At 39.8% G+C, this 12,274-nt stretch overlaps 1 pseudogene; it reads left to right on the forward strand.

Moving 5' to 3' along the window:
• The first annotated feature begins 9,940 nt into the window (after window positions 1–9,940).
• On the forward strand, window positions 9,941–10,372 carry LOC119527374 (annotated as a pseudogene).
• The last annotated feature ends 1,902 nt before the right edge of the window (window positions 10,373–12,274 follow it).

Genomic DNA, 12,274 nt, shown 5'->3' on the forward strand with positions numbered 1-12,274 from the left:
TGAATTTCCATATTAGAATACATTTTTAGTGGTATGAAACAGATGTCTCCAAATGTGATCCTGATGAAGTTCCTCATCATCCAACTGACTTTCCCATCTTCATCAATTCTGTACACTTAGAGAACAAACATTCCTTGAGCCCTTATGAAAGGTCAGTCAGTAAATCCTCACAGAAAACCTGTTATCATCCCCATTTTACAGATGAGAATATTAGATAGGGAAATTAAGTAATTTGACCAAGCTCAAGTAGCTAATAAGCAGCAAAGCTAGAATTCGAATCCAGGTCTTTCAGTTCTAGAGTCCAAGGAAATCTGGCACTGAAACAGAACAGAAGAGAGGAAAATAATCCAGAAATAATGCCCTGTCTCCAAAAATGAGATCGGCTTCAATTCAACTGTTCAACAGTTGCCTATTTGGGGAATACTAGAGTAACTTTTCAAGAAGTGGCATCATACATTTTGTTCCAGAAATTCAACTTTAAGGAATCCATCTAAAAGAATTCATCAAGTTTGCAGTCAAATCTGTGTACTCTAAAGATGTGGACAAACACCCCCAAAAGCTATAAATAAGTTGAGTTAGTTATAACCCAGACACAAAATCAAATGTTATGTAGTCATTAGAAAACAAACTTTTTGAGGAGTTGCAATGAAATGGAAAGTGAGAAAAATCATAAAACAAAATGGTATAGAGTATAAAACTAATTATGTAAACACATAGACACACATGTATATATATTTTTTTAAAAGATCAGATTTACAGAGACTAGATCAGCCTTGTGACAAAGCCAAGGAAGTTTTCTTTTTTCTTTACAGTTCTCTCTCTTTTTTACATTATCTGTGATGAGCATTATTATTTTCATAATAATAATAAATAAGTTATTTGTAATAAAGAACTTTTCAGACTTACCAAATGGACAAATGTTTTGCAAATATTTGAATCCCTAAAGATTTAGCCTGTGGAACAGTGATTCAGAGACTTTTACTTGTATTTACAAACTATTTAGAAGACCAGCTATAGTTCCAATGTTATTTTATTTCAATAAGAGGCAAAAGTTGCATTGTCATAAGCAAACCATATATAAAATCAATTACAGCCCACCTGATCAGTTTACGTACATATGGATAATTTCCTGGAAAACTTGGTCATAACTAATAATTCTCAAAATTCTTGTTTTAGGTTCAGAGTTTGTAAAAGAACAATCAAGTTAAGCACCAAGTATCTCTTAAGTCCGTTTCACTGAGTTTTGTCCTCCATGCCCGAATGCTGCCCTTCTCCCAGTTGCCCCTGAAATGGCATTCAGCTCAGGGCAATAGATTATGATAATTGAAATCACAGAATTATTTTAATTAATTTCCACATTTTTCATTTACTACCTTGTCAGAACAGTGTATAGATCACAATGACCAATTAGTTCCTTGGAAGAAAACTTATGCTAGACTTTAAAAAAAAAAAGCCTGGTTGTGATGATCCATTCAATTGCATGTGCAGAGAATAAAACCAAAGCCACCAAATTACATAGACTTGCTCTTCATGCTGAGGGAAGGTCTACGGCTTCTGCTACCAAGACCTTCCTCTTGGAATCACCAGGTTCTGGAGGAATACACAAAGCAGCGCCAAGTACAAAGAAAACACCATTAGGACAAGCCTGGGTTGACCCATGTTCACATCGTCACACTCCCCTGTGCAGCTCTTTCCCAAAGCTGCTATTCATAAATGCTGGGGAGATAAACCCACGTGGAATGCTCATTTGGTGAGGGAGAAAAGATGCTTTCAGCAGGCTTGTGTCTCTTCCTTGTTCTCAACAATGAAAAGATAAATGTGTTTATTTCTAGATGGGGTATGCTATTTCCAGATCTGTTTGTGTTTTCGTGGTAAGAAACGAAAGTCTCTGTTCCTTAGGTCTCCTCAACTGATAGAACTTCTATTTTCCCAGAACCCCAGGGCCGTTGGGATTTTTCTTGTGACTTTCTCTTTTCTTACTTGATTCAAGAACTGTAAATAATGGGGTTTTTACTTTGCTAAAGGATTTTACTTTGCTTTGGGGAGGGGATTATAAATAAGATGCAGACAAGGGTAGAGTAAACAACATTTCAATACAGTGGTGTTTGAAAGGAAAGAAAACTCTTACTGCTGAAACTTTTTTCATAATTCTTCCAAATTCCAGAAAATCACCCTGTCATTCACTGCTTTGGATTCAACCCCAAAAGGATCCTGATAAAAGTCAAGAATAACATCTAGGAGAAATAACATATTGGGGTGAAACTTCTTTATAGTTTTGTCCTCAGAAACTTTTAAATTTTTTGAATGTGTTTTGGAAATATACATGCTGGTTATCTTGGATTTATTACTAGGAAGAGATATGGCCCCTGTTGTTTGTATTCTGAACCAAGCTTAGGAGTTCGAGCTTCAGTGAAGTGGTTAATGAGTACATTTAACCATTGTACTTTAATTATCCACAAATTTTAAGTAGCATCTGTCAAGATAGAAAGGAGTGGGAGATGCTCCCCAGCTGCAAAAAGGAGTTTAGGAAATTGTCCCTCTGATTGGGAATTGCAGTACCTGGAAAGACAAAGGCCAAGGAGCCACCACTGCTTTGCTCCTTTCCTTTTTGGCTTCTACTAGAAGGGGAAAGATAATTCTAAAGGGAATTAAACTAGAATTATGAGATAAGGGCTTCAGTAGCGAGCTGTATAAAAATATATTTAATAAAATGATTCACTAAATTCAAATAGCCACAGGTGCTACATCAAGGAATTACAGGACATTTTGGATCCATGCTGGTCTAAAAAACCATGACCCCCAAGAACATCGGATTGCACACTGAGAGTGGATTCAAGAAGTGACTATAACCTCAAACCTAGGGGTTTAAAACCAAGGTTATATTAATAAGCATTAAAGAAAACCAAGGAAAAGAAATTATTAACAGTTCTAAATCAGGTCTATGTGCTTGACTGTTTAAACCCTATACTACATGTATAATTTTGTCATCTTCTTTTTAACTCAAGGTTGCAAACTCCTTCTGTGTCTCCTCCCCATTCTCTATTCTTCCATCATGTGACTGTCTAGCCGAGACTAAGCCCTTCCTGAGGCTGCATAGCCAGTCTCTGGATCCTCTGTGGTCAGAAAAATCTAAACCCACATTAATTGGTCCAAATTCTCCCTCTGAAGCTAACACAAGCCAAAATCATTTCCATAAGACAAATTCTTGAAATATTTTAAAATAGCTCTCGTGTGCTCCCTGAGCCTTCTGTTCTCCAGTCTAAATATCCAAAGTTCCTTCAAGCATTTCACATGTAACATGGTTTCTGGGTTCTTTATCTTCCTGATTATCCACTTCTAAATGAGTTCCACTCTAAGTCTTTCAGAGCACTGCACCAGAATGTGTTCCAGATGTCTTGTCTTCAATGCAGTAGAGGAGAATGATCACCTTCCAGCTTCTGGGTGTTATTTTCCTACAAATTCAGGCCAAAATTTAAGATGGGCACACTTCCATTGCTTCCTGCCTGGTGCTGTTGTGAGGGCCCCTCTCTCATTCTATTCCAAGTGCTTGCGACCTTCGTTCACCTTGTTAAATTCAGCCCCTCCTTCTGGCCTCCCAAGATCTTCTGTGTTCATATTCTGCCATCCAGAAGATCTTCTGGACCGCCAGACTTTTGTTGCTGGCAAAAGAGAGAATGGCATCTAGTTCTTCATACACCTCAACAGGTTAGGAACAGGCCTGACACCCGAGCTCTCCACTTGCTGACACTGGGCTGGATGCCTTGCCCGGTTCACTACCTTGCATGAGAAGAAATGTTCTGCATTCTGAAACTCTTTTAACACAATGCCACCACATCGCTTCTCACTCTTGGGTCATTATTTCAGACACCACTCTGGCACTCTTCCTGGAAGTCTGCCTACTAAAATGAAAAATTGCCGGCCACCCACTTCACTATGCATCAGAAAGGGCTCAATTTACGCAGGATAATTTCTTGCCCTTATACGTCACAGATTGGTCTTTTTGATGACCTCCACATACAAGCTGACTTAAAACATGGAACATTTAGAATAAAATCTTTATGAAATACTGAAAAGACAATTTTAACAAAATGAGAGAGCAAGACTGTAAAACAATAAGGACAATGGGGCATGAGGATTGAGAAAAGAGAGAGAGAAGGTTATTCCTTTCTTCTTCAGGAAATTTCTATCATATCATTAAGGTCCAACTCAAATGCACTCTCCTTTGTGAAACCTTCCCAAATGCACCTCCACCACCACAATCAATTGATTTTTCCTCCATACTTCCAGAGCATTTTGAGTATTACTCCTAATAGTAATTTTTTGCTTTATATCAGGGCTCAGCAAACTTCTTCAGTAAAAGACCAAGTAGTAAATATTTTAGGCTTCAAAGGCTATACTGTTGCAACTATTCAACTCTGCCATTTTGGTGTGAGAGCAGCCTTAGAAATATATAAAAGAATGGGCAGTCTGTTTTCCATTAAAATCTTATTTACAACCCTGCTTTATGTCACAATTATTTATTTATATATTATCTCTCACCCCGCCTGTGAGTTCTTCAACAACAGATAATATTCATTTTGAACCTCTGTGGCTCACACATAGTAAGTGGTTGAAAAATATGTGCAGAATATATATATTGAAGGAAGTTATCCTAAGGAATATTTTCCCATGCCTTGCTGAAGTTCAAAACTGTTAAAATATCAGGTTTAAAATGTTAGGGATGCTCTGCTTTGGGCCAAATGTGGCTTCAGCTGACACAGAGAATCAAAGGTCTTCCATCAACGTCCAAGGTGGAATGATTTCTCTAGTTCTCTTATTGTTCTTCTTCTTTCATTTATTCTTATCCATTTACTTTCTCCAAAATACCGTGTCTTAAAGTATATCCATATCTTTGTAGGTGTACAACATCTTGATATTATTCCAACTCCCCTCTTACCAGAGTGAATGCAACTCACTCTTCCATCACTATGCCCTAAAATTCAGTCCTATTGGCAGTAAGTCTTTGGGATACTTCTGAGAAAAGCAGATTCCTCTTCATTTTAATGATGACCTTGTTCCTTGGTCAAGAGCCTCTCATTAAGGAAGCTTCATCTTTAGTGTAGAAATCCAAAGCCAGTGGTTTACCCAAAGATCCTCTCTCTTCCACTGTTACAATAGGCAGCAAGTAGAGGAAAATCCCATGCTGTGGTAATAGTCTCTGTGCATGCACACACACACACACACACACACACACACACACACACACACACACACACACACACAATGGACCATGCCTCCAGCTATTCACGTCCTTGTATAATCCACTCCCACAATGAATTTGGGATGGTCTTGTGTAACCAACAGAATATGGCAGGAGTAATGCTGCATGCCTTCCGAGGCTATGTCATAAGAAGTCTCAGAGATTCAAGGAACACTTTCTCTAGGAACCAGCTACCATGTAAGAAGTCTAGCTACACTGAGGCCCTCCTGCTGTAGGAAGCCCAAGTTAACCATATAAAGAGCATGAAAAGAGAGATCTATGACCAGTCCTTAACTGCTGCAGCAGATATGATGTGGGTGGAGAAGCCATCTTGGAAGTATATCTCCCAGACCAATTGAGCCTTAGCATGGCTCTAGTCCCAATTGCAAACTGACCAAGCAAGAACCCCACAGTTCAATCCAGAACTGTAAGACATAATAATAAATTGGTATTTTAAACTACTAATTTGGGGGGTAGCTTGTTATGCAGCAAGAGATAGAATAATGTTCCATGTAGTTTTTAATGCCCAAGTTTTCTTAAACCTTAAATGTATGCCCAGGTTCTTTCCTTAAAGTGTCATGTGTCCCCACAAAAATCCATCAGGCATGGCTGAGCATGTTTCAGAAAACAATCTGGTGCACAGTTTCCAACTGAGCATGTCAGTTCTTTGTTCAGCCTGTTCTGATCCTGCCTTCCCATTAATAGGAAATCAACAACCACCATGACTTTCCTCTTCATTCTAGGTTAATAGCAGGTATCTGACAAGTGCTTGGGAATCTTACTTGTTGACATGTGCTTGTCCCCTGGATATCCACCTTCCCCCTCTGTAGATGACCAGCACACCCATCAGGGATCTCCAGGAGTGGTAGAGAGATTCCGCTTCTCATCTTTCTCCTCTGTCACATCATCTGCTTTCCAGACTCATTATGCCGGTTTTGATTCCCTTCTACCTTAGCATAATCACCTTCTTCCTGCTTTTCATCCTTCCCAAGCCTCTTCATTTTTACCTAGACTGCTTTCCCTATAAGAAGAGAATTTGCACGTATTTTCTTCCACTACTGCATGCTTAGATAAGCAAAACCAAATTGTATTAAAAACTTATTAAATACACTGTAGAATGAGGCTTTAAACACAGTTTCAATAAACTTCAGGAGTTGATACCTTAAAGACTTGAAATATATTGACTCATTAAAAAAACACTCGCACTTAGAGCCTTCTCCAGTGGCCAATCACAACAGCAGGCTGCTCTGATTTACTATGCTGGCCACTGTGGCCCAGCCATTTAATCTTATAATCAACATCAATCATCAATTTTTATTACAATATTTTGCAGGCTGAGCAAAAAATATTTCTCTTGAGGACAAATTAGTCTCCCCAAAGTGACTCTTGCAAATAAATACTGTTAGCTATAACTCGCTGCACTACAGTTCACTCACAGCAATTCATTCTGTAAGTGCCATGGAAGCTAAAAGCAATTGTATAATTTTTAAAAATGAAAGAAGTATCCAGAGAGATTCATATAACGTAACGGCTGTCTGGTGACTGAGTAAAGATTTTTAGTGGTTCAATGACAACATGTACTTTCATTTATGCCTCCAATGGTTGTCATCTAAAAGATATTAAGTGTGTCCAAATATCCTTCAAGACAGATAATAACTCACTATTAAGATGATGCAAGGCCCTATTAGGTTGACAGGCAGACTTCCCCATTGGCTCAAGGTGCTCATCCCTGAGCTTGCATTCAATAGTGAAAAAGGAATGGCAAAACAGAAGACACTATGCAGAATGGCAAATTGCCAGATATACCACCAATAAATCAGCCGGACCCCATTAATATGTAATGGTGCTCAATTTACTGTTAATTCAGATACTCCCGGCAAACCCAGGGAGCTGTTTAAAAGTAACTGCAGTAATAATTTCCCTTTATGTAAGTCAAATAAAATTAGCATTTAATCCTGGAGTTGTATCCTTTGGAAACAATCGTTATGATAAATTATTTAAATATTTCTCAACACAGATTCCAAGATCCAGAGTCCTGAGTTTGCTATTGGTTTGCAATTCCACTAAGTTGCTGACACACTATACAGCTTCAGGTAGGTGATTTATTGTCTCTGGGTTCTGTGTTGCTGTTGGTAAACAGGAAAGCCTGAAAAATAAATAATATTTAAGTCCAAATATAACCACTATTATAATAATATCAAAATAGTCGATTTCTTCTGACAGTCTCTGTAAGCTCATTTGATTCTCCAGATTTTAGCATGAATGACACATTTATAAAGAGAGGGATATGAAAAACTAGTCAATAAGGGACCTAACGATTCACTGTTGTTTTCTGAGAAGTGAGTTTTCTTCCCTAATCTTGCCATTTTTCCTCCAAGAAAGTATCCATATTTTTTCACTCTTTCTGCCTCCTACATGATGAGCTATGGTCTCTCTCTGGGGACTGACATGTCCAAAGCCAGTCTGAACACTTGCTATGACACTGGCCAAAAATCCAGTAAAAAGAATGCTTGGGTTTCTATAGACTCTTTTTTGCTCTCACGCATTCCCAGGACTTTATCACAAGAAAAGGACTTCGGTGTCAACAGTTTCAGCATCCCTGAAAACATCCCAACTCACCTCCCAGGGTTGTCGTGAGGAATGAGTGAGATGATGCATGCAACGGCACTCTGTAGAACAGTAAAATGTCGTACACATGCTGGACATGTGTAGGGTATTATTAATACAATTTAGGAAGAATGAAAATAAGCACTTAAACTGTCCATGAAAATAGTACTCTGCGGTCTATTAATCTGAGCCCTGACTGAAGACTGGTATTTATACGTGCAGCTTATCCTCCAAGAGCTATTCTGGACTGAAATGCATATATTTTAAAAAAATTAATCCCAAATTCCAGATTATAAATTATTTTTCAGAAGACCACAGTGGTTATGAGAATGGATAAACATATTTAAATTGTAATATAAGCTTTCCAAAAAATGTATTAAGAAATGTTATGCAGCAGTTGTTTGGCTAGTCTTCAAAATGCCACACTGATGCATACAACAGTTTGGGCTATCCGATTCTTCTTCTCTCCAACTAGCACAGTGGCCATCTCCTAAACTCTTATTTTCCCAGATTTGAATCCTTTAAGAAGCCTCCACTTTCCCCCATCAATATGAACCACGGATAATGCAATTAATAAAGTCAGTGCCTGGGAAAAAACTGGAATCCAGGCAACCTTAGTTACTAGCACATGAACCACGGTGTTTCTGTTGATCTTGGTGTTGTTTTCAATGTACAGATTTTTTAAATTAAATATATAAAAATTTTCTCACTTTTTCTCCTATACTTGAAGTTCATTTTTTAAAAGGATCAGGACCTTTTGTTCAAACTAATAACTAGCTTATGATGTGCATATATTTGCTTAATTGAGTTCAAAAGGCTCAAAGTCTAACTATATAAAATAAAAGGAATGAATTAGTGTTACAACACTAAAGTGCATTTAAACTCAATATTCAAGATATGAAGAATATTTTCCTACCATCTCTTAAACCAATCAATACATATTCATATGACAGTTCCTCTAGTATGCTCTTGGAAGTGGAGGTTTTCAACCAGGGATGAATTTAGGTTTCTCCAAAAAGCTTGGGGAAGAATGCAGCTCCCCCGCCTTAGGGGAGGATGGCCACAGAGCATGGCTTTTCAAGAACATGGGTCACCATAGGTGTCCAACCAGACCTGTATTCACCAAAGCACCAACTCTTCCCAACACCACACCCACCCCTAGGAAGGCCTGGCAGATTTAGCAACTGCTCAGATGTTGCCAAGTCCCCCCAGTTTCATGTCTATTGTATTATTTTATACATTCCAAACACTGAGCCAGGGGATCACATTAATGACACAAAAAAATAAAGAGCTACAATTTGCCTGGCTTTTCTGCCAGAAGCAGGACTCCCCAAAGGGTGGCAAATGTGTCATAATTTTAGATAATCCCCAGAGAAAACTTGACAATGAAATTCAGTCATTGTATATTTATTTTCATTGACATTTAAAAACTATAACTAGTCTATCAATCCCATATGTTCATTATTTTTTAAGATGTGACTCAGTGTTTTAAACAGATGTCAATTTAAATTTGAATTTAAGAACCTTAGAAATAGAATAGTATGCAGATACAAAAAAAACAGCAGCAGTGGTTTGCAAATTTCTGAAGATTTAGAAATGGCAAAGCCTTTTTTGTTACTACAAATGTATTTATTTTTAATATTTAATAGCTCCGGATGCAGAATGTTTAAATTGAGAAACTTACAGGTGTAAGTAGTACTGGGGACTTTTCCTCATTGGGTTGTGTCAATCGCCTAGGCATTCACAGGGTAAAGATAAGCAAAAATCCTGATGCCCCTGTGTGTCATAGACATTTACATGTATCAAGAAACACTCAAGCTTCAAATTGTGGCCCCGAAGTGGGCAGCGTGCTGATAAAAAGCCATGGGCGTCACAGACCCTGAAGGGCTGACTGACTGTGAGATTCTCGGCAGGTGATCTGAGCCTCCTCTTGGGGCTCAACTGCAAACAGGGGCAGTAATGACACCCATGCACTTCAGCAGGTCAGCGTGGGGTTTTAGGAATGGTTTATAAGAAGGCTTTTGAAAGACACTGTAGATCCTTCAGGGTGGACCCGCGAGTGGCTGTGGCTGCTCCATCTCGGACGGCCTGGCCATGGCAGAAGAGGAGCTGGAGGCGCTGAGAAAGCAGAGGCTGGCAGAGCTGCAGGCGAAGCGCGGGGATCCTAGAGATGGAGCATAACAGGAAGCAAAGCACAGGGAAGCAGAAAAGAGAGACAGTATCCTAGCCCAAGTTCTGGATCAGTCAGCCCGGGCCAGGTTAAGTAATTTAGCACTTGTAAAGCCCGAAAAAAACTAAAGCAATAGAGAATTACCTTATAAAGATGGCAAGATATGGACAACTAAGTGCGAAGGTATCAGAACAAGGTTTAATGGAAATCCTTGAAAAAGTAAGCCAACAAACAAAAAAGAAAACAACAGTTAAATTCAACAGAGGAAAAGTAATGGACTCTGATGAAGATGATGATTATTGAATTAAAAATGTTTAGAGACTGGAACTTAATGGAACAATTCTAGGACAGGTAATACTTTGCAGAAGTTAAGATCTCATTTAATGTTTACTTTGTTTCTTGTCTATATGCCTTTAAAAAAATAAACTCGTGAGACTCGGGCAAGATGACGGCATAGAGAGGAGTGGAAGCTAAGTAGTCCCCCTGGAACAACTACAAAAAACCAGAAACAACTAGTAAATAATCCAGAATAACTGCGGGGGGACAAACAAGACCATCCATTCATCATACACCAACCTGAATTGGGAGGAATGCCCGAGAACACAGCATAAAATCTGTAAGTAAAACCTGCGGAACCAGGTCAGGAGACCCCCTCCCCCATAGCCCAAGCTGCAAAGCCTCGTGGTGCCAGAGAGAAGCTCTCTCCCAGCAAGCGAATACAGCTCAGCTGAGCTCCAACTGGGGTTTTAAGTAGCGAGTGTGAACTGCTCACTACAGGTACGCATCCCCAAAAAACAGACAGAGGCTTTGGGTGACAACTGACCTGGGAGAGCCAGAGGGTCGCCTTGACTGGGTCTGAAGGGGACTATCTGTTTCTTTTTCGACTCAGTGGAGAAAGCCCCAGTCATTTTAACTTTCCAGGGCTGTGACTCGGGGAAGGGTGGAGACAGCACAAGCAGAGAGCGAGACTATTGAAATGCTAATAACCTCTACCTGGGGGGTCTGTCTTCTCTAGGAGGAAAGGGGTGGGGCCCTTTCCATTCAGAACCAGACCCCAGAGCCTGGGGGAACACGGCCATACCGCCTCACACCAGTCAAGAATTATAGGCTAACAGGCATCACCTGCTGGACAGAAAAGCACAGTGACCCGAGGCATCAAAGGGTGGAGCAATTTTCTAAGACACACCCGCAGGGAAACCAGATACTGAATATTTCTTCCCTCTGGGACCTGAGCCTGTTCTGGTCTGGGAAAACCTGATTTGGATAACCAAGGAAACCATGCCTAGACAACAGAAAATTACAACCTACACTAAGAAAAACAAAGTTATGGCCCAGTCAAAGGAACAAACGTACACTTCAACTGAGATACAGGAATTTAAATAACTAATGCTAAATCAATTCAAAAAGTTTAGAGAAGATATCGCAAAAAAATAAACTCGTTTTGCCAAATTAAAAAAAAAAAAAACACTGTAAAGCAATTGTGTTATTATTATAGCTTTTATTATGGGGAAGGCCCAGAGCTCTCAAAGAGCATAAAAACAACCCCCACCCCCCAATCTTCTCTGCCCCTAATTTTGTGAGGCTGCAATCAAGTTGTCTTTCACCTCCAAGTAGTTCAAGAGCAGGGCCCAACCCCTGTGCCTACCCTGGGCACTCAGAATCAGCAGCTCCATCTAGCAAGCTGGGAACTGCCAAAAGATCTCCAATATTTACCAGGGAGTACCAAGCAAACACTCTCTTATGCCCCCTGCCAAATCTAGAGGGAGACGGTCGCCTGCAGCAGCCACACAGCACTCTGTCTCCCAACTCAGTCAGCTGTGACTAAGTCTGCAGGGAAATAAAGTGTAGGGGAAGAGAGCAGAGGACAGACATACAGGATCTGCTACCAGAGGGACTGGTAAGGAGAAGGCTCGTTGCAGGGAACTCCTGAGACAGCAAAGGGAGCAAAAGGGGACTGAGACAGTGTGGAGCTGGAAGGGCCATGCCAGGGGTCACAAACTCAAACGCCTTCTGGAGTCAGGCAGATACTGAGCAAAGCCAGACAGGTGGGAGTGCTGGTGAGCAAATGCCTCTGCTTGGAGAGGCAGCAATTGTCCAGGACTAGCAGACTATCAACAAGTGGAAATTGACTTTTTGGGAGAAATGGGGAATCTAGGTTTTTATGTGAAATCTATGTATGAACTAGAAACTAACTCAGAAAATTTTTAAATATTCTGCAAACCAAAAGAAGCAACTCTATGGGCCACATGCCAAAGCTC

Source organism: Choloepus didactylus, chromosome 1, assembly GCF_015220235.1.
Source record: "Choloepus didactylus isolate mChoDid1 chromosome 1, mChoDid1.pri, whole genome shotgun sequence".
Lineage (NCBI taxonomy): Eukaryota > Metazoa > Chordata > Mammalia > Pilosa > Megalonychidae > Choloepus > Choloepus didactylus.